This window comes from Mandrillus leucophaeus, unplaced genomic scaffold (assembly GCF_000951045.1).
Source record: "Mandrillus leucophaeus isolate KB7577 unplaced genomic scaffold, Mleu.le_1.0 Scaffold1317, whole genome shotgun sequence".
NCBI classification, from domain to species: Eukaryota; Metazoa; Chordata; class Mammalia; order Primates; family Cercopithecidae; genus Mandrillus; species Mandrillus leucophaeus.
In genome coordinates, this window is record NW_012101274.1 from 126,370 (window position 1) to 149,567 (window position 23,198).

Here is a 23,198-nt window from a genome sequence, read left to right on the forward strand (position 1 = left end):
AGAGAAACAAGAACAAACCAAACCCAAACCCAGCAGAAGAAAGGAAATAACCAAGATCAGAGCAGAACCTAATGAAATTGAAACGAACAAAAGACAAACAAACAAACAAAAAATTAAACAAAAAGCTGGTTCTTTGAAAAGATAAATAAAACTGATAGACCATTAGCAAGATAAACCAAGAAAAGAAGAGAGAAATCCAAATAACCTCAATAAGAAATGAAATGGGAGATGTTACAACTGACACCACTGAAATACAAAAGATCATTCAAGGCTACTATGAACACCTTTATGCACATAAACTAGAAAACCTAGAAGAGGCTGGGTGCGGTGGCTCACACCTGTAATCTCAGCACTTTGGGAGGCTGAGGTGGGTGGATCACGAGTTTGAGATCAAATCAGGAGTTTGAGACCAGCCTGGCTAATATGGTGAAACCCTGTCTCTACTAAAAATACAAAAGTTAGCCAGGTGTGGTGGCACATGCCTATAGTCCCAGCTACTCAGGAGGCTGAGGCAGGAGAATCGCTTGAACCCGGGAGGTGGAGGTTGCAGTAAACTGAGATCATGCCACTGCACTCCAGTCTGGGTGACAGAGCGAGACTCCATCTCAAGAAAAGAAAAAGAAAAAAGAAAAAGAAAACCTAGAAGAGGTGGATGAATTTCTGGAAAAATACAACACTCCTAAGCTTAAATCAGGAAGAATTAGATATCCCAAACAGACAAATAACAAGCAGCAAGATTGAAATGGTAATTTAAAAATTACCAACAAAAAAAAGTCCAGGACCAGACGGATTCACAGCAGAATTCTACCAGACATTCAAAGAGGAATTGGTACCAATCCTTTTGACACTCTTCCACAAGATGGAGAAAGAAGGAACCCTCCCTAATTCATTCTATGCAGCCAGCATCACCCTAATACCAAAACCAGGAAAGGACATAACCAAAAAAGAATGCTACAGACCTATATCCCTGACGAACGTACATGCTAGAATCCTTAACAAAATACTAGCTAATTGAATCCAGCAACATATCAAAAAGGTAATCCACCATGACCAAGTGGGTTTTATACCGGGGATGCAGGCAGGGCATATAACATATGCAAGTCAATAAATGTGATATACTACGTAAACAGAATTAAAAACAAAAGTCACATGATCATCTCAATAGATGCAGAAGAAGCATTTGACAAAATCCAAGCATCCCTTTATGATTAAAACTCTCAGCAAAATTGGCATACAAGGGATACCAATTTTATTACAATTGGCATACAATTGGCATACAATTTCATTACATTTACATTACCTAAATGTAATAAAAGTTATCTATGACAAACCCACAGCCAACATAATACTGAATGGGGAAAAGTTGAAAGCATTCCCTCTGGGAACTGGAACAAGACAAGGATGCCCAGTCTCACCACTCCTCTTCAACGTAGTACTAGAAGTCCTGGCCAGAGCAATTAGACAAGAAAGAAACAAAGGGCATCCAAATCAGTAAAGAGGAAGTCAAACTGTCATTGTTTGCTGATGCTATGATCATTTACCTCAGAAACCCTAAAGACTCCTTCAGAAAGCTCCTAGAACTGATGAAAGAATTCAACAGTTTCTGGATACAAGATTAACGTACACAAATCAGTAGCTCTTCTATACGCCAACAGCAACCAAACAGAGAATCAAGTCAAGAACTCAATATCCATTATAATAGCTGCAAAAAATTAAAATACTTAGGAATATATCTAATCAAGGAGGCAAAAGACCTCTACGAGGAAAACTACAAAACACTGCTGAAAGAAATCATAGATGACACAAACAAATGGAAACACATCCCATGCTCATGGTTGGGTATAATCAATATTGTGAAAATGACCATACTGCCAAAAGCAGTCTACAAATTCAACACAATCCCCATCAAAATACCACCATCATTCTTCACAGAATTAGAAAAAAAACTCTAAAATTCATATGGAACCAAAAAAGAACCTGCATAGCCAAAGCAAGACTAAACAAAAAGAGCAAATCTAGAGGCATCACACTACATGATTTCAAACTATACTATAAGGCCATAGTCACCACAAGAGCATGGTACTAGTATAAAAATAGGCACACAGATCAATGGAACAGAATAGAGAACCCAGAAAGAAACCCAAATACCTACAGCCAACTGATCTTTGATAAAGCAAACAAAAACATAAAGTGAGGAGGCTGGGCCTGGTGGCTCACGCCTGTAGTCCCAGCACTTTGGGAGGCTGAGGTGAGTGGATCATGAGGTCAGGAGATCGAGACCATCCTGGCTAACATGGTGAAACCGTGTCTCTACTAAATATACAAAAAATTATCTGGGCGTGGTGGCTGGCGCCTGTAGACCCAGTTACTCAGGAGGCTGAGGTAGGAGAATGGCGTGAACCGGGAGGCGGAGCTTGCAGTGAGCTGAGATCACACCACTGCACTCCAGCCTGGGTGACAGAGCAAGACTCCATCTCAAAACAAACAAACAACAACAACAACAACAACAAAACATAAAATGAGGAAAGGACGCCCTTTTCAACAAATGGTGCTGGAATAATTGGCTAGCCACATGTAGGAGAATGAAACTGGATCCTCATCTCTCAGCTTATACAAAAATCAACTCAAGATGGATTAAGGACTTAAATCTAAGACCTGAAACTATAAAAATTCTAGAAGAGAACATTGGAAAAACCCTTCTAGACATTAGGCAAGGACTTGATGACCAAGAACCCAAAAGCAAATGAAATAAAAACAAAGATAAATAGCTGAGACCTAATTAAACTAAAGAGCTTTTGTATGGCAAAAGGAACAGTCAGCAGAGTAAACAGACAACCCACAGAGCAGGAGAAAATCTTCACAATCTATACATCTGATAAAGGACTAATATCCAGAATCTACAATGAACTCAATCAAATCAGCAAGAAAAAACAAACAATCCCATGAAAAAGTGGGCTAAGGATATGAATAGACAATTCTCAAAAGAAGATATACAAATGGCCAAAAAACATATGAAAAAATGTTCAACATCACTAATGATCAGGGAAATGCAAATGAAAACCACAATGCAATACCACCTTACTCCTACAAGAATGGCCATAATCAAAAAAATCAAAAAACAGTAGATGTTGGCATGGATACGGTGATCAGACAACACTTCTACACTGCTGGTGGGAATGTAAACTAGTATAGCCACTATGGAAAACAGAATAGAGATTCCTTAAAGAACTAAAAGTAGAACTACCATTTGATCCAGCAATCCCACTACTGGATATCTACCCAGAGGAAAAGGATTCATTATATGAAAAAGATACTTGTACATGCATGTTTATAGCAGCACAATTCGCAATTGCAAAATCATGGAACCAACCCAAATGCCCATCAATTGAGTGGATAAATAAACTGTGGTATATATATACAATGAAATACTACTCAGCCATAAAAAGGAATGAATTAACAGCATTCTCAGTGACCTGGATGAGCTCAGAGACTATTAGTCTAAGTGAAGTAATTCGGGAATGGAAAACCAAACACCATATGTTTTCACTGATATGTGCAAACTAAGTTATGAGGATGCAAAGGCATAAGAATAATACAACAGGGGACTTGGGGGGAATGGTGGGATGGGGAAGAGGGATAAAAAACTACAAATAGAGTGCAGTGTATGCTGCTTGGGTGATGGGTGCACCCAAATCTCACAGATCACCAGTAAAGAACTTGCTCATGTAACCAAACACCACCTGTACCCCAATAACCTAAGAAAAATTGAATAAAATAAAATGGAAGTGAATAATCATAAAGGTATTCATTCTTATTGTCTTCTCATTGAGAAGGCTGAGAAGGAAAAGAAAGAGGAGGGTTTGGGTTTTATTGTCCCAGGGGTGGTAGAGGCAGAAGAAAATCCACATATAGGTGGAATCATGCAGTTCAAATCTATGTTGTTCAAGAGTCAACTGTTCTTTCTGTTTCTATGAATCTGTCTATTCTGGGCATTCCATATAAATAGAATAATACCATATGTGGTCTTTTGTGACTGGCTTCTTTCACTTAGCATAATGTTTTCAAGGTTCATACATATTGTAACATGAATCAGAACTTTTTTATTGCTGAACAGTATTCCATTGTATAGATATACCATTTTCATTCGTTCATTCATTCATTCATTCATTCATTCATCTAACAGCTTTTTAACTGGACTTTCCTCTAATCTGCTAATTTTCACTAACCTTCAACCTCACTTTAAGAGGAACCTCGTTACCAGTTCCTAAGACTTTGGGAGTTCTTCAGTGTAAATTGGGCTGTTCTCAGCTTCCCAACCACTGCTATACAATTTGACACCCTCGGGTCTTCTAATTCAGTTATCACTTGTCCCAGTGCTTTCCACCATCCAAAATTTTGTTTTTGCTTTCTCCTCTCCTCTTTGTCCCTGTGGTTTATGTCTTTTTTGTGTTTCAAAATCCGTTTAATTATTCTTTAGAATAACTTGAGAATAAGAGTTAATGCATGCATTCTACCTGCATCTTTAACTAAAAGTATCAATCTCTAATAATAAGAGATGGCTTTAACCTGATTTTATAAATCAATACAAATAGTGTAAAATTACTGTGCCAACATCATAAAAACCATAAACGGTTAACTTAGACAGATACATGCATACATGAAGCTGTAAATGATACACAATGTGGCTCTGGTTTTCATTTCAGACAAGCATGATGGACAGAAATCTCTCTGTCGGTCCTTCTTGATCCTTCCATTGCCATTGGTTCATTGCCATCTACTGACCTTTTTCTGTCACACACATTGCCCCATATCCCACACCTTCCTCTATCAATAAGTCCTCTTCCCGGTATGAAGAATTTTATACAGGCATACTTCAGGGATATTGCAGGTTTGGTTCCAGACCACTGCAATGAAGCTAATATAGCAAAAAAGTGAGTCATATGAACATTTTTGTTTCCCAGTGCATATAAAAGTTATGTTTATACTATACTGTAGTCTATTAAGTTTGCAATAGCATTATGTCTAAAAAACGTGCATACTTTAGAAATACTTTATTGCGAAAAAAATGTTAATGATAGGCTGGGTGCCATGGCTCACGCCTGTAATCCCAGCATTTTGGGAGGCCGAGGCAGGCAGATCATGAGGTCAGGAGCTTGAGACCATCCTGGCTAACACAGTGAAAGCCCATTGTATTAAAAATACAAAAAATTAGCCAGGTGTGATGGCATCCACCTGTAGTCCCAGCTACTTGGGAGGCTGAAGGAGGGGAATCGCTTGAACCTGGGAGGTGGAGGTTGCAGTGAGCTGAGATCGCGTTGTTGCATTCCAGCCTGGGCGAGAGAGTGAAACTCTGTCTTTAAAAAAAAAAAAAAATTGTTAATGATAATCAAGTCCTCAACAAGTTATAATCTTGCTGGTGAAGGGTCTAGACATTGATGGCTGCTGATTGATCAGGGTGGTTGTTGTTGGGGTTAGCATGTATATTCATTGGGGTTCTTCAACGAGATAGAACCAATAGGGTAGATAGACAGGTAGATGAGAGGGGATTTATTAGGAAGATTGGCTCACATGATTATGGATGCTCAGATGTCCCACAACAGGCTGACTGCAAGCTGGAGACTCTGAGATGCTGGTAGCTTGGCCCAGTCCAAGTCTGAAGACCTCAGAACCAGGGAAGCAGGTGGTGTAACTCTCAATGTGAAGTCAGAGACCTGAGAACAGGGGAAGCCATTGGTTTTAGTCCTGGAGTCCAAAGGCTGGACAGCCTGAAGTTGCTGTCCAAGGATAGGAGAGGAAGAGTGTATTCCAGCTCCAACTGACAGCACAACATAACTGCCTTTTCTGTTTTGTTTTCTCCAGGCCCCTGGAAGATTAGATGGTGCCTGCCTATACAAAGGGCAGATATTCCCCACCTCGTCCATTCAGACTCACATGCCAATCTCCTCTAGAAACACCCTCGCAGACACACCCCAAAATAACACTTTTAGAGGTTTGTATGTTTCCTTAATCTAGTCAAATTGACACCTGAAATGAACCATCATCACAGGGTGGCTGTGACCATTTTTTTTTAACAGTTCAGAATTCATCTTTATCTTTTACCTGCCTCATCAGTGGAAGTTTAAAGTCATGATTTTTTTAGACATTTATACTTGTGTACATAGACAAATAAACTCATATTAGATGACAACTCATTTTTTTAAAGTCCAAGTAGAGGAAGAAGCAATCATTTTGAACTAAAATCTTTCTATGTTTTTTGCTTACTATTCAACTTGCTATTGTTTAGCAAAAAGCAAATTTTCCATAGTGTTCATCTCAAATCTTACTGCTTTACAACTGTGGTATACCTCCCATTAAAAATAAAAAGACGAAGCAGTCAATCCAGTGATTAATTTGATGTAGCGTTCATTGGGAAAGGGCAGCTGGGGTTGGGGGTGGGGGCATTGGCAAAGAGACCAATAGACAAAAAGGTAACTTAAACAATTAAACATACAATTGTTTTATTTTTAAAAGAGAGAGAGAAGCATTACTTTCAACAAATGGAAAAAAGCACTGAAAGCCCATGGGTCAAGCCGTAGACAAAACCATGTTCTATCTTAAGTAGGTTCTTTTTTTCTCCCTCTCTTTTCTCCTTTACTTTTTCTTTTTTCTTTCTTTTCTTTCTCCTTTCTTCTCTCCTCTCTTCCTCTCCTCTCCTCTCCTTTTCTTAAAAGCTCTCCCCAAACCATCATCACTTTTAAGCCTCCCCAGACGCCTTCATCCCCAGATTTCTTGGGTGGGGGCTTGTAGACGTTTTCTTTTCTGGCGGGCTTTCTGGTTCCTTGTCTTCCTTGGGAGAAGGAGTCCTTTCCTTTGATGGCTTTGAAGCTGTGGGGCGACCCACATTCCCTTTGCCTTTCACTGGACTTGGCGTCACTGTAGCCTTTAGTCTGTGTTTGAACATTTTCTTTGCTTTTCTCTCAGATTTGGACTTCTTAACCATCTTTTTGTTTTTCTTTTTTGAATTGCCTTAGTCACTATCGTCATCATCTTCCATTAGGAAATCTTCATTGCTGCCGGAATTCTCCTGGAAGGGTGCCTCATCCTCTTCTTGTTCTTCCTCACGCCCACATCTTCCGTGAGCGTCTCCCTCTGTTCGGAAGCTGCTTTAGATGCTGCCTGCTGTGCTGGTGTACATTTTTATGATCTTCGTTTTCATCTTCATTATCCTCTGCTGAGTGAAAGTCATCCTTCTTGGTCTTCAGATCTTTTTCTTCTGAGTCCTCACTATCTTCCTGTGAATTCTTTCCAGATCGCCTTATTTTTAGCTTCTAGGGGAGATGATCAAATTTTCTTAGTGGTAGGGCCCAAATCTTCATCTGTATCATCAGATTCCTGAAACTGTGAGAAATCAACAAACCTTCCTATTTCTGAAAAGTCGTAACATGTTCTCTGTCGAAAGACAGAGTTGAGAAGCCAAAGACCGGGACACCCCCAACCCCATGCACTTGGCGGCTGCCTCCCATTCCTAACTTCAGCCGAACCGTGAGCTGCTGGCTTCTCAAACTCTGATGCTTTTTGGTTTAGAGTCCCTGGAATAGAGGAGCCCCCCGCTCCACCTTCTTTTCAAAATGCGACCATTTCTTAAAGTAAGACAATGAAGTTTGCTGCATCAATTGACTCTTCTTTTCATGAAAGATTTCTCTGTAGCATGCAAAGCTATTTGATGGCATTTACTCACAGTAGAACTTCTTTCAAAATTGAAGTAAATCTCTCAAACCCTGCTGCTGCTTTAACAACTGAGTTTACATAATATTTTAAATCTTTTGTTATCATTTCAATAATATTCACAGTGTCTTCATCAAGAGTAGTTTCCATCTCAAGAAACCACTTTCTTTGCTCATCCGTAAGAGGCAACTTCTCATCCATTAAACTTTTATTATGAGATTGCAGCAATTCAGTCACATCTTCAGGCTCCACTGCTAATTCTAGTTCTCTTACACTTTTTACCACATCTGCAGTGACTTCCTCCACTGAAGTCTTAAAGTCCTCAAAGTCATCTATGAGGGTTGGAATCAACTTCTTCCAAACTCCTGTTAACATGGATATGTTCTCCCATGAATCATGAATGTTCTCAATGGCATCTAGAATGGTGAATCCTTTCCAGAAGGCTTTCAACTGACTGTGCCCAGATCTATCAGAGAAATCACTATTTATGGTCACTATAGCCTTACAAAATGTATTTATTGGCTGCGTGCAATGGCTCATGCCTGTAATCCAAGCACTTTGGGAGGCCGAGGTGGGGATCACCTGAGGTCAGGAGTTCAAGACCAGCCTGGCCGACATGGTGAAACTCCATCTCCACTAAAAATACAAAATTAGCCAGGCGTGGTGGTAGGCACCTGTAATATCAGCTACTTGAGAGGCTGAAGCAGGAGAATCACTTGAACCAGGAGGCAGAGGTGGCAGTGAGCCAAGATCGTGCCATTGCACTCCAGCCTGGGCAACAAGAGCAAAATTCCATCTCAAAAAAAAAAGAAAGAAAAAAAAAACATGTATTTCTTAAACAATAAGACTTGAAAGCCAAAATTACACCTCCATGCATGAGCTGCAGGATGGATGTTGTGTTTGCTTAAAACATTAATCTCCTGTATAGCTCCATCAGAGTTCTTGGATGACTGGGTGCATTACCAATGAGCAGGTATATTTTGAAAGGAATCTTTTTCTCTGAGCAGTAGTTCTCAATGGTGGGCTTAAACTATTCAGTAAACCGTGCTGTAAAGAGATGTTCTATCATCCTGGCTCTGCTGTTCCATTTGTAGAGCACAGGCAGAGTAGATTTCACATAATTCTTAAGAGCCCTGGAACTTGCAGAATGGTAAATGAGCATTGGCTTCAACTTAAAGTCACTAGCTGCATTAGCCCCTAACAAAACAATCGGACTGTCCTTTGAAGCTTTGAAGCCAGGCATTGACTTCTCTCTAGCTATGAAAGTTCTAGATGGCATTATCTTCCAATAGAAAAGGTTTCATCTATGTAGAAAATCTATTGTTCATTAATTATCTCAGCTAGATCTTCTGTGCCACTTGCTGCAGCTTCTCCATCACTACTTGCTTTCATGTTATTAAGACAGCTTTTTTCCTTAAACCTCATGAACCAACCTCTGCTAGCTTCAAACATTTTTTTCTGTAGCTTCCTCACCTCTCTCAGCCTTCAGAGAATTAAAGTGCATTAGGGCCTTGTTCTGGATTGGGTTTTGGCCTAAGGAAATGTTATGGCTGGTTTGATCTACCCAGACCACTAAAACTTTCTCTATTTCAGCATTAAGACTGTTTCATTTTCTTATTCATGTGTCCCATGGAGAGATGCTTTTAATTTCCTTCAAGAACTTTTCCTTTGCATTCACAGCTTTCCTAACTGTTTGGCACAAGAGGACTAGCTTTCAGTCTATCTCAGCTTTCAACATACCTTCCTCACTAAGCATAATCATTGCTAGTTTTTTATTTAAAATGAGAGATGTGCCTGTAATCCCAGTACTTTGGGAAGCCGAGGCAGGCAGAATGCTTGAAACCAGGAGTTCGAGACCAGCCTGGGCAACATGGCAAAACCCTGTCTCTACCAAAAAATACAAATATTAGCCAGGCATGGTGGTGCTTGCCTGTAATCCCAGCTACTCAGCAGGCTGAGGTGGGAGGATTGCTTAAACCCTGGAGACAGAGGTTGCAGTGAGCTGAGATGGCACCACTGCATACCAGCCTAGGTGACAGAGCAAGGCCCTGGCTCAAAAAATAAATTAAATGAAGTGAGCAGGGTGTGGTGACTCACGCTTGTAATCCCAGCACCTTGGGAGGCTGAGGTAGGCAGATCATCTGAGGCCAGGAGTTCGAGACCAGCTTGACCAACATGGTGAAACCCTGTATCTACTAAAAACACAAAACTTAGGTGGGTGTGGTGGCTCATGCCTGTAATACCAGCTACTCAGGAGGCTGAGGCAGGAGAATCACTTGAACTGGGAGGCAGAGGTTGCAGGGAGCTAAGATCGCGCCACTGCACTCTAGCCTGGGCAACAGAGTGAGGGTCCGTCTGAAAAAAAAATAAAATAAATAAATAAAGTGAGAGATGTGCAATACTTTTACTTGAACCCTTAGAGGCCACTGTAGGGTTATTAATTGAACTAATTTTAGTATCATTGTATCTCAGGGAATAGGGAGGACCCTGAGGAGACAGAGAGAAATGGGGGAACAGCCAGTTAGTGGGAGGAGCCGGTTGGTGGAGCAGTCAGAACACACACATTTATTGATCAAGTTCACCTTCTTATATGGGTGCTGCCCATGACTCTCCAAAACAATTACAACAGTAACATCGAAGATCACTGATCACACATCAGTATAACGGAAATAATAATAATGAAAAAGTTTGAAATATTGTGAGAATTACTGAAATGTGACACAGAGACCATGAAATGAGCACATGCTGTTAGAAAAATGGCAAAGATAGGCTGGGGCAGGGTGGCATCCCAGCACTTTGGGAGGCCAAGGTAAGAGAATCACTTGAACCCAGGAGTTCAAGACCAGTCTGGGCAACATAGTGAGAGCCTCATCTCTTAAAAAAAACATTAAACCAGGTATGCCTTTAATTGCAGAGCATTCCCAATCACTCAGCCCACCACTGCTCCTTTAAGAAGGCTCTTTGTGATGCTCTGTGGTTCTATCTCTGCACATTCCCAGTTTCCTCTTGAATGATTCTACCTTCCACTGAAACATAGCAAGATCTGCTTAAGAGCCCACAAAAATGACTTTGACTTGTGCCCTTTGCCTGGGAACAGCTTTTTCAGTTGCTGCTGCTGCTGTGTAATATGTTAGGTTACATGGACTACCTGTTTTTTGTTAAAGAGAATGACTTCCAAGTTCAGTAGTTATGCTTCTTGAAAACATAGTTCCCCGTGATGCAATAATAATTGATTCTGTTGCTTCCTAATTCTTGTTCTTATGTATGTGACATATGACATGTAACTGAAACACAGTTCCTGTAATGTATTTTATATTTGTTGTTTGTTCTGCAATCTTTTCATAGATGGGATTAGGTTGAACATTACCCTGTTCTATCTGAATTATATGTAATATGCTATAAATTCACATAATCCACGGTAAGATGATTTTAAGCTTAACTCTGCCCCGGCAGGTGATAATTATTTTATTAGAGCATTCTGTATCTAGTCACTCCGCATAGTGTTGACTCTTGATTTGAAGTCACACTTCATGCCTGTGGTTCAACAGCCATCTTTGGGCCTCAATGTCTTAGAAAAACTTAGCTTAGTATACTGGATTTACAGACCTGGGGAGGACATGGAAATTTCAAGTTTCTCATTCAGAGTCTTTTTCCAACTTGCTGTGTGGCCTTCCACGCGTCATTTCATACTCGCTCGATCATTTCTTCATTTCAGCATGGAAACAGAGCCCATTAGCTTCTTCTCAAGGGCATTGTAAGAAAGGGGAGAGCAGTGGTCAAAAAGGAAACAAACAAAAATATCAAGATCCCTCTAGTGAAAAAAGGAACAAGGTGGTACCAGAAAACCCAGCATGTATATAGCCAAAACCAAAGACTTGTTGTTGTTATAAAGAAAAGGGAACAATGTCTGATTTTTAACATTCACATATTACAAACCATAGTCTTCCAGGTCTCTCTCCCACAGCCAAGGCTGACGGTAGCAGCCAGGTTTAGAGGAAAGTTTCCAGAAAGCAGATTTTGGCAAAGGTTGCTTTTAAACCTGCAGAGAATACAGTTCCAGTTTGGGGTTTTTTTTTCGTAAGCACATTTTCATTCCTTTTTGCCACAGAATTTCATGGACTATGTTTATCTTTCCTTTTCAGGTCATAGTATATAGACTTTTCACAGTCAGATGTGAGGAGCAGACATATTTCTTGAGTGTTTTCTCTTTCTTTCCTTACAAAATTCTTTCAACTTGGAGGTGGAGCCAAATTCTAAGATTATAGTTTCAGAGAATCATTTTTCTTATGTGATCATTAAATTACTTCAGAGAAAGAATGAGATATTAAAGTCCACTCTCTGACAGCTTTGAGAAGAGGCTCACATGTGCCAAGTGAAAGGAATAATTACTGATTTTAATTATATTCCCTGGACAAATGGCCCCTGTGGCCCAGAGTCCTGGCACCCGGAGATGGCAGTGAGCCCTGGGTCTGTTTAGAATAGTTTTGTAAACCAAAAAAAAAAAAAAAAGCCACTGCAAGTGCACTGGTTTTAGAGGAATGTCCAAGAAAATTGCCTTCCTTCTCACAACATGTCATTACAGAAAAATAGAAGTCCCTGCATTCCAATCTGATTTTCATTTAACTCTGCAAGCCTGTAAATTTTGCCATGAGGTAAGGGACTGATTCAGAGCTCCAGAATCCTTTTGGTGCCACAGGCACTATTTCAAAATGGATGTGCTTTTGGGTTTCTTAGTGTTATTCTGCTAGGGTCGTGGAATAAATGGAGCTCTGTCTGAGGAGAACTCCCAGTCCTAGTAAACAAGAGCCAGGATGCCTGGTGATCAAAGTAACCGCCTCGTGTTTTAAAGGTTAGGAGTTCAAATCTTCAGGGTTTGAGCTTGGGTTAAAGTATGCACGTATCTAGGTTGAAGAAGCAATAACATTGCACAGTGGAATCTGGCTTACCCATATCTAATTTCTGGCTACAATTAGTTAAATATATACTTCCTATGGAATTCTTTACCTTGTAGATCGTGGACAAAGGGTCCACATTCCAGAAGGCACAGGAAAGCTTTACTTTGCAAGCTTCCTGGGCTGTACATTGTATATAGACTTGAATTCCACCACATAGGCACGGGGTTCATATTTGTCACATTCCTTACATTCTGATAGACCTATAGCCCCAGGCCTCCTTTCTCCTTTTAATTTTCTTTTCTCCTGATTTCCCAGGGAGATAATAATTTACAGTTGTTGTTGTTGTTGTTGTTGTTGTTTTAAACAGAGTCTTGCTCTGTCATCCAGGCTGGAGTGCAGGGGTGCCATCTCGGTTCACTGCAACCTCCGCCTCCCTGGTTCAAGCTATTCTCCTGCTGCAGCCTCCCAAGTAGGTGGGATTGCAGGCATGCCCACCATGTCCACCTAATTTTTGTATTTTTAGTAAAGACAGGTTTCATCATGTTGGCCAGGCTGGTCTTCAACTCCTGGCCTTAAGTGATATGCCCACCTCGGCCTCCCAAGTACTGGGATTATAGACTTAAGCCATCATGCTCGGCCTAATTTACAGTTTTAAAGACATCTTTTTTGCACAGATGACCCATTGAAAATAGTCCCCATTGATAGAAAATATAACCTGTATTAGGGCCTGTAATTGAAGTGGTCTAATCTTTGTAATGCTTTGTTTTTCTATAGAATTTCAATGTTTATGAAACATATATATGATCTCTTTTTACCCTTAGTGTCTTCGACGAAGGTAAATATTGTTCCCATTTTATGGATGAGAAAAATGAGAACAGAGCGATTAAGGGCTTGTTCAAAAGTACTTAACCAGTTAATGTCAGAGCTGGTACTTGAGCTCAGGCCTCTACAACTCTAAATGTTTTCAATGACAGTAGAAATGCCTCTAATGGCAAAACATTGTAGAATCATATTGATGTTCCAGATTGTGTTGCCAGTCGTACTTCACTGAGCTATGCTTGGTAATGCCACTGCCATCTTGGAAAGAAAATAGATGCTGAAGTTCCCCATAGATGCTGAACACTCAGAAAGTGCCAATAGTTGCATCAATTTGATTATATCTGCTATCTCACTCCCTCCGAAACACCTGCAAATAAAGGAAAATAACTAACCCATTGTGCCCCCATCTAAGAATGCCTGAAATTAGAAATATCCCAGCATTGTGACCTGAAGTTGACTCAGCAGGAAGTTGTTTTTTAAATTAGGACTCTAGCCATTTTTTTTTTTTCCAGTAGCTCTTATTGCCAGTGGGGCTTTGAGCAAATAGTTCCCAGGAACGCTGTCTATACCTACATGAGATGAAGACAATAATGATATTTGCTTCCTGTCTACCTGGCAAGTGTGCTGGGAAAAGCAACAAGATAATGTCTGTCATGTGCTTTGAATGCCTAGAAAGAAAGATAGGGTTTATGAGCAAAGGTGTAATTATACCGAGTCAGCCATGATATCATCGTCTATATTATACATATGTGGTTGTTGCCTAAGACACTGCTGAATATAATTTGGCTCTCATATTTGATGTTTTAAGGACATGATGATGTTACAATAAGTTAGCAGAAGAGCCTAAGTTAGGAAAGGAAGGTATCCTTTTCTTTTAAAAATTCCTGTATGACTGAAATTTATTTTAGGCTATCTTCTCCAGCTGGTCCTGCAATTAGGACGGCCTCCAATGTTCACAAAGCACTCCTTCCATTTCTTCATCAGTCAAGTGATTCCTCCTCTAGCTGTTCCAGGATGCTATGGCAGGAGGGTGACCTGGAGAAGAGAGAAAATGTGTCCAACTCTACCAAGGGACGATTGCAATTTAAAAGCCCAAATAGAGGATTTCTATGACCATGCTTCTAGAAAACCTACGCCTGTCAGGCCAGTTCCCATAGAGCAATGTCTTGTCCCACACCTAACAGGGCCAGAGCAGATGACTTGTCCGCAACTACCATTTGAATTTGTTTAAAAGAATAATTCTAGGCCAGGAGCGTTGGCTTACGCCTGTAACTCCAGCACTTTGGGAGGCCGAGGTGGGTGGATCACCTGAGGTCAGGAGTTCGAGACCAACCTGGCCAACATGGTGAAACCCCTTCTCTACTAAAAATTCAAAAATTAGCTGGGCGTGGTGGTGGGCACCTGTAATCCCAGCTACTCGGGAGGCTGAGGCAGGAGAATTGCTTGAACCCGGGAGGGGGAGGTTGCAGTGAGCCAAGATGGCGCCACTGCACTCCAGCCTGGATGACAGAGCGAGACTCCATCTCAAAACAAAACAAAACAAAAAAATAAAAACCAAAACAAAACAGACAAAAAAAGAATAATTCTAAAACCACAACTCATTCAAGCACCTTTTGGAATGCCAGGCACTGCCTACGGCACTACAGATACAGATGTTAAAACATTATTCCTAGGCCAGGCCCTGTGGCTCCTTCCTGTAATCCCAGCATTTTGGGAGGCCAAGACAAGAGGATCTCTTGAGCCCAGGAGTTCAAGACCAGCCTGGGCAACACAGGGAGACCCTGTCTCTACAAAAAATTAAAAAATTAGCCAGGCATGGTGGTGTGTGCCTGTAGTCCCAGCTACTTGGGTAGAAGGGCTGAAGTGTGAGGATTGCTTGAGCCCGGGAGGTCAAGGTTAGAGTAAGCCATGTTCATGCCACTGCATTCCAGCTTCGGCGACAGAACGAGACCCCATCTCAGAAAACAAACAAACAAACAGCCCAACAATAAAAACCTTATTCCTTAGGGAAATGGCTGTCCAAGGAGGAGACACTTGGAAAGGACCAGCACCCAGTAAAGTGCCTGAGACACAGTAGGACCAGAAGCACACTCGCTGAATGAGTGGCTAATAATGTACTACAAGGTGATAAGGACCATAATAACGAAAGCACAAGATGCCATGGGAGCATGTTAGCGGCCACTTAACTAAGAGTGGTAAGAGGAGGAAGGAGAGTGCATGGAAGACCATGTGCAACGGCTTCACATAGGAAAGAGTGGGCAAGCCCTTGGTTTATGATGACAACAGCATAGAGTGTCAGGCTTTTTATTCTATTCTAGTTCACTTAAAAAACAAACAAACAAAACGTCAATCACAGCCCACTGAAGGTTTCAAGCCACAGTGTGAAAGCTCTATACTATTAGAAAGGATTTTCTCTTCTTCACACCTGTCTGCCTAGGAGCCAAGGACTAGACAACAGAATCAAAATATTTGCTCGGGAGTTCTTAAATTTCTGCCACTAAGCACAATCATTTCCACCCCATCTTAACATTATTTTTTTGCAGTCATGAGCAACCATCGGTATTAGTTTCCTATGGCTGCTGTAAAACATTGCCATAAATGTGGAAACCTAAAACAAATATATTCTTTCATGGTTCTGGAGAACAGAAGCCTCAAGTCAGTTTCACGGAGCTTAAATCAAGGTGCCGGAAGGGCTGAGCCCCTCCCAAGGCTCTAGGGGAGAATTCGCTTTTTTCCTTTCCTCCCAGCTTCTGGTGGCTGCTCCTTTCTTCGGCCTGTGGCCACATCACTCCAGTCTCTGAGTCCCTGGCCACATTGCCTTCTACTCTTCTCTCTGTATGGAATCTTCCTCTTCCTCCCTCTTATTTAGGACTCACCGGTAATCCCTCTGTTGAAAGATCTATAATTTACTCATACCTGCAACATTCTTTTTTTGCCATATAACATTCACAGGTTCCAGTGATGAGGACGTGAACATCTTTAGGAGTTGAGGGGGTGTTATTCAGCCTACCACAACACCTCTGTCTGAATCATCGAGTCTCCAGTACAAACCTGTTGAATATCTCAGTTGAGTTTCTCTTTGCTTTCATTCAAGACGGCAGAATAATTCCTCTCCTCTTTCTTTAGGGGAGAAGAAAATGGGTGAGAGGATGGGAGGTAACTTTTGCTGAGCCCCTACATTTGCATGCACTCTTTATAGCAAGATCATGCGTAGCTATTATCACCATTTTCCAAATGACAAAGGCAAGGCTCAGTGGGGCCAAGTGACTCGCCCAGGTTCTCCCATGGAGTCCGTACAAGAGGCAGAATTTGAATATGGATCGTCTGATTTCAAAGCCCATGTCCCTTCTGTTATATCAACATTCCTCAAATTTCAGGAATGCACCAGCACCTCATAAAGGAAAAAAAAAAAAAAATCTACAAGCCGCAGTTTGAGAAAAAAACTAATTTAAGGAACTATGTTTTATTCTATAAAAACATAAATTTTACTTATTTAGTTCTTTATATTTTATGAGACAGGGTCTTGCTCTGTCACCCAGGCTGGAGTGCAGTGGCACCATCATAGCTCACTGCGGCCTTGAATTCCTGGGTTCAAGCGATCCTCCTGCCTCAGCCTCTTGAGTAGCTGGGACTGCAGGAGCACACCACTATGCCCAGCTACTTTTTTAAAACAAATTCTTGTGGAGACAGGGTCCACTGTGTTGCCCAGGCTGGTCTCAAACTCCTGCTGGGATCAAGGAATCCTCCCACCTCAGCCTCCCAAAGTGCTGGGACTTGTAGGCATGAGTCACCACATCTGACCTGAAAACATACATTTTAAAATGCTCAAGTTGTCCCCAAATCCCGGTGACTGACACACCTATGTGAGAAACGTTGCAAGACACTACAGTCCCCCTCATTTCTGAGGACTCATTTTCAAGGATTCTTTTTTTTTTTTTTGAGACGGGGTCTCGCTTTGTCACCCAGGCTGGAGAACAGTGGCATGGTCATGGCTCCTTGTAGCTTCAAACTTCTGGTCTCAAGCCATCCTCTCTCCTCAGCCTCCCAAAGCACTGGGATTACAGGCATGAGCCACCGTGCCCGACCTTAAGGCTCTTAAAACTAAGACCCAGGATGGCCACATTTCAACCATGTTGTGCCACTGCTTAGGAAATGCTTCAGTGAAACAAAGCATTTGCCACTAGTAAGATTTTAACACCAGCAATCTGTTAATATTATAGATGTAAGTTAAATATTTCCACCACAGAGATGCTTCATCAACTTCAGTCAGATTAAAGCAATGGCCGTGGCATTTTCTGAGCTTAATCTGAATGAAAGTTTACCTGGATGTCCCATGCAAGCCTTGTAGGTGAAAAATGTTACCCTTGTTCTGGCATATTCTAACCACCTATAATAACATTGAAGCCTAATGCTTATTGAGCAGTTACTTGGTTACACTTATTATGTGCTAAGCACTTTACATGAATTAATGTATTTAACATTCATGAAAACTTTATGAGGCAGGTCATATCCTTATCGCCCTTTAAAAATGATAAACAGAGGCACAGAAAGGTTAGGTAATTTCTCCAAAATCCTACTGCTAGTAAGAGGTATAGAGCTAGGATTAAACACAGCCATCTGGTTACAGACACCATTTTTTTTTTTTTTTTTTTTTAAAGACAGGATCTTATTTTGTTGCCTAGGCTAGATTCAAACTCCCAGGCTCAAGCAATCCTCCCACCTCAGCCTCCCAAGTAGCTTGGGCGATAGGCGTGCAGCGCTGTGCCCAGCCAGACACCATGTTTTAATATAACTGACAACAAAGATGTTCATTCTGTGTCCAAACTCATCTCTTGGACCCAGGCCTGAGACCTGAAGTGTCTCACAGAGCTCCAGCCCTGTCTGCCTCCAGCCTCCCTGGCCTATAGCAGTTTTGCTGTATCAGGCTCTTTCGTGAGGGCTTATGCTTCCCTTTCACTGTCTGTTCACCCTGGGACACAGCCAAAGGTGAAATGCACTATCCCTATATTGGATACTAGAAATTCCAGTCACTTCCTACCTCCTGTTCCAATCAACAGCCTCTACGGTGAAGAGAAAAATGGAATATCCCCTCCACTTTGCCTCTCTGTCTTCACTCTATTCCCTCAGTCTACCTTTTTGTGACCTTTTTCCTTCAAAGATTTTCCTGGAAAAATGCTGGGGTTACAGGAGAGACACCATGTGGTTTGTCTCAAATTTCCTAGGAATAGATAGGCTTCCAAGTTGAAGAGATCCTATGAGTCCTTAATCATTTCTTCCTTCATCGTGACTCAGATGTTCTTGCACACTGATCATTAAACTTTGTCTATGTCAGTGAAATTTGGTTCTAGTTGAGATTCAGTTCCAGGTAACTGAGTATTTGCACACAGCTGCACTCTCTAAGGTGTAGCACATTCTCATGTTCCTAAAGATTTGCTCTTCTCTTTCTAGCATGTATTCCCAGGAAGAATACAATCCACCGTGCAAGAATGCATTCTACAATACATTATACCAAAGACTTGTGCTTGGTTTGTTGTCTTGGTTGCATTTCTGGGAGGCATATTCCTGATCCTCGTCCAACTGAAGTACCCAAGCTTGGAAACCCCTTCTCTAAAAATATGCAGTAGTCCCCCACTTATCTGAAAGGTATACATTCCAAGACTGCCAGTGGATGCCCAAAGCCACAGATAGAATCAAGCGTCACATATACTATGTTTTTTAGATCTGATAACCAAGATGGCTAAATTATTTCATGTAGATAAAAAGGTAGGATTCGCATCCTGGGCAGGAATGGAGTAGGACAGCCTGAGATTTCATCATGCTACTCAGAATAGCACAAAATTTAAAACTTATGAATTGCTCATTTCTAGAGTTTTCCATTTAATCTTTTTGGGATTTTTGTTTGTTTGTTGAGACACGGTCTTGCTCTGTTGTCCAGGCTGGAGTGCAGTGGTGTGATCACAGGTCACTGCAGCCTTGAACTCCCAGGCTCAAGTGCTTCTCTTGCCTCAGCCTCCTGAGTAGCTGAGACTATAAGCATGCACCACCACAACTGGCTATTTTTTTTATTTGTAGAGACAGGGTCTCACTATATTGCCTAGGCTGGTCTTGAACTCCTGAGCTCAAGCAATGCTCCTGCCTCTACCTCTCAAAGTGCTGGGATTATAGGTGTGAGGCACCATGCTCTGCCGTTTAATATTTTTGGACTGCAGTTGACCAGAGGTAACTGTAACTGTGGAAAGTGAAACCATCAATAAGTGGGGACTATGGTATAGACAGTCTTCAAAAGGCCCCAGTCAATGATGAAAAAGTTGTGCAGATTTCCTGACAACCAAGAAGCAACTCACTGTAGAAAATTATAATAATACAAAGATTACATAAGGTCAACTTTGTGAGGTTCTCAAATTCTACTTCACTTATTTTGAGGTGAGCAGATCCATATTAGTTCTACTGTTCTTTTTTGTTTAAGAAGGAATCTCACTCTGTTGCCCAGGCTGGAATGCAGGGGCGCGATCTCAGTTCACTGCAACCTCCACTGTGAAACCTCTGGGTTCAAGTGATTCTCCTGTTTCAGCCTCCCAAGTAGCTGGGATTACAGGCACCCACCACCATACCTGGCTAATTTTTTTGTATTTTTAGTAGAGATGGGGTTTCACCATATTGGCCAGGCTGGTCTTGAACTCCTGACCTCAAATTATCCACCTGCCTTGGCCTCCCAAAGTGCTAGGATTACAGGCGTGAGCCACTGTGCCTGGCCTCTCATTTCTTAATCATTGATTTCCAGTTCTACCTGAAAGACTCCACACTCTGAAGTAGTTAACCCCACCAGTTTTCTCCCACACAGTCCAGATTAGGGTCCGTGTCTGGTGTCTAAGAATCCAACAGCAGCCACAGCCACCCTGACTCTCTCCTTGGATTTCATCTTTTAGTCTCTGAACTCAGCCCCAACATTTGGACATTTGCAAGCAGAAAGAGATGTTCCCAAATAAGGAAGTCAATAAAAAAATCCATGTTTACATTTTTCACTCCTTTCTCATTCCCTGCACTTATAGGGCCCTTCTCTAAGATAATCTCAATCTATTTAATCTGCTTCCCTAAACTGTAAAGTTCTTCAGAGGAAAAAACAATCCGTCAAGTGCTCTGTTTCCCCTTCATTTCCCCTGGTCAGGGTCCAACAGACAATCCGTGTGGCTGACAGAGCGAGTGAGAAACCCCAGCCCTTTCAGCCAGCTGGGCATCATTCCTCGACTCCCAGGTTCTTTAAAAAATGGTCATTCTTATTTTGTTATTTAGTGCAATTTTTATCCAGAGTGGTCAGTTCTTCTGAGGGGCAGACTTTCAACCAACTGATCAAGAAATCTGGCAGAACATTTCCCATCTCAGGATTCCCAGTAGAAAGAAAACCATGCTGCATGTTGCTCTGGGGAGAAGAGATCACTTCTGAGCATGGTGGGCTGCTTTTTCCCCTGCCCCTCCGAAATCCTAGCAGCCCCTTTACAGAATCCCTAAATGTTATGCTTATTGGTCATTCTGGCTACCAAGCCTTTAAACATCCTTTCCCTTTGGAAAGAAGCATCCAAAAGAAGGGAGGCAGGACTCCATTTCCTAATTCAGAAGCCAAAGAGGGCAGAGAGCTTCTGTCTTTGCCCCAGCAGCTGGGGAACCAGCATATTACCCTGGGTTCAGCTGATCAGTGGCCCCAGTAGGACAGGAAGCCTGTGGGGAGGCAGAAGGTTTGGCAATGGCTGTGCTGGAGTTGAGTGTGCAGCAGCGCAGCAATGAGTGTTCAGGGGTGCCAGAGCCCAGCAGCATGATGACAGGTGCTCAGCATTGAGAACACCAATGGCAGCATGCCAAGTAGACTATCTCTGTGCCTTGCCACCCTTGATTTTTTTTTAAGCAGTCTTGCTTTGTCACCCGGGCTGGAGTGCAGCGGTGTGGTCATAGCTCACTACAGCCTCGACCCGGGACTTAAATGATCCTCCTGCCTCAGCCACCTAAGTAACTGGGACGACAGGCACACGCCATCATGCCGGGCCAATTTTTCATTTTTTTTTTTTTTTTGACTGATGAGGACTGTCTGTGTTGCCAGGCTGGTCTTGAACTCCTGAGCTCAAATGACCCTTCTGCCTTGGCCTCCCACAGTGCTGGGTCATGAGGCCTCCCTAGATTTTTATCCAATTTCATCACCTGGTTCTCCAGCCTTGCACTGATTCCTTGAACCATATGATACATTTCCAATAAATCCACTTTCCAACTGAGATTTCCATTGGTGGCAACCAAAAATTCTGGCTGATAGACCATCTGTTTCTTCTTGAACACACAATCCAGGAACAACTGAGTTTGGCGGACTTGATGAGGCCATTTCCTGCACTTACTGATCCTCCCACTACGTGGTAATTGCTTTACTTTCTGTTAAAACTGAAGAAGCTGCGTGTGCTCCAGAAACAGCCATGCAGGACCTCAGTAGATGTATGCCATAAACCACAAGCAAGCTCAGATAAATGACTAGGAAGCAGGAGGATGCATCTGATAGCTTCTCTGCATGAAGACCAAATGAAAGGAACCTTGTGCATGGAGTCTTTTTAAAAATTAAAATTTATTTTGTTTCTTGCATCTAATATAGAGATAATTCACATTCATTGTGGAAGATCTGTGGGAAACAAAAATAGAAAGAAAAAAAGACTCACCTGTCATCTACCAAACAACGATAGCCACAATTGAAATGGTGATGTGTTTCTAATGTTTTTTCTATAAAGATCTTTTCATAGCTATGTTCATCCTGAAAATTCTGAAAAGAGCAGCAACATTTCCAGTACATTATTGATATGCACACACATACAGTAGATATACATTATGTTAGGCTGTTCTGGCATTGCTGTAAAGAAATACCTGAGATTGAGTAATTTATAAAGAAAAGAAGGTTTAATTAGCCACAATTCTGCAGGTTGTAAAGGAAGCATGATGTTGGCATCTGCTTGATTTCTGGAGAGGCTTCAGGAAACTTACAATCACGGCAGAAGATGAAGAGGAAGTAGGCCCTTCACATGGCCAGAGCAGGAGTAAGAGAGAGAGGGAGGAGGTGCTACACACCTTTAAATGACAAGATCTCGTAAAGAAGTCACTCACTATTGCAAGGACAGTACCAAGGGGACGGTGCTAAATCATTCACGAGAAATCTGCCCCCATGATTTAAACACTTCCCACCAGGTCCACCTCCCACATGGGGGATTACAACTGAACATGAGATTTGGGTGGGGACACAGATCCAAACCATATCACATATAAAGTATGTATATATGAAAATGTAATGGGAATGTTTATCATATGTTATATATCTATTCCTCCACTTTATATATAATACAAATATTGAGATATAAATATTATGAATGTAAATTAGAAATGTAAATATAAATTATAATTATAGGCTGGGCATGGTTGTTCACACCTGTAATCCCAGCATTTTGGGAGGCTGAGGCAGGCAGATCACTTGGGGTCAGGAGTTTGAGACCAGCCTGGGCAGCATGGTGAAACCCCGTCTCTACTAAAAACACAAAAAAATTAGCTAGGTGTGGTGGCAGGAACCTGTAGTCCCAGCTACTCAGGAGGCTGAGGCAGGAGGATTGCCTGAACCCCAGAGGTGGAGGTTGCAGTGAGCAGAGATCCTGCCAGTGCACTCCAGCCTAGGTGACAGAACAAGACTCCGTCTCAAAAAAAATAAAAAAATAAAAATAAACAAATAAAATTATAATTATACACATTATATTTATATTATATAACATA

At 41.6% G+C, this 23,198-nt stretch overlaps 1 pseudogene; it reads right to left on the minus strand.

The window, feature by feature from the left end:
• Positions 1 to 21,227, minus strand: part of LOC105534215 — a 127,682-nt pseudogene extending 106,455 nt beyond the window's left edge.
• Between the last annotated feature and the right edge of the window lie 1,971 nt (positions 21,228 to 23,198).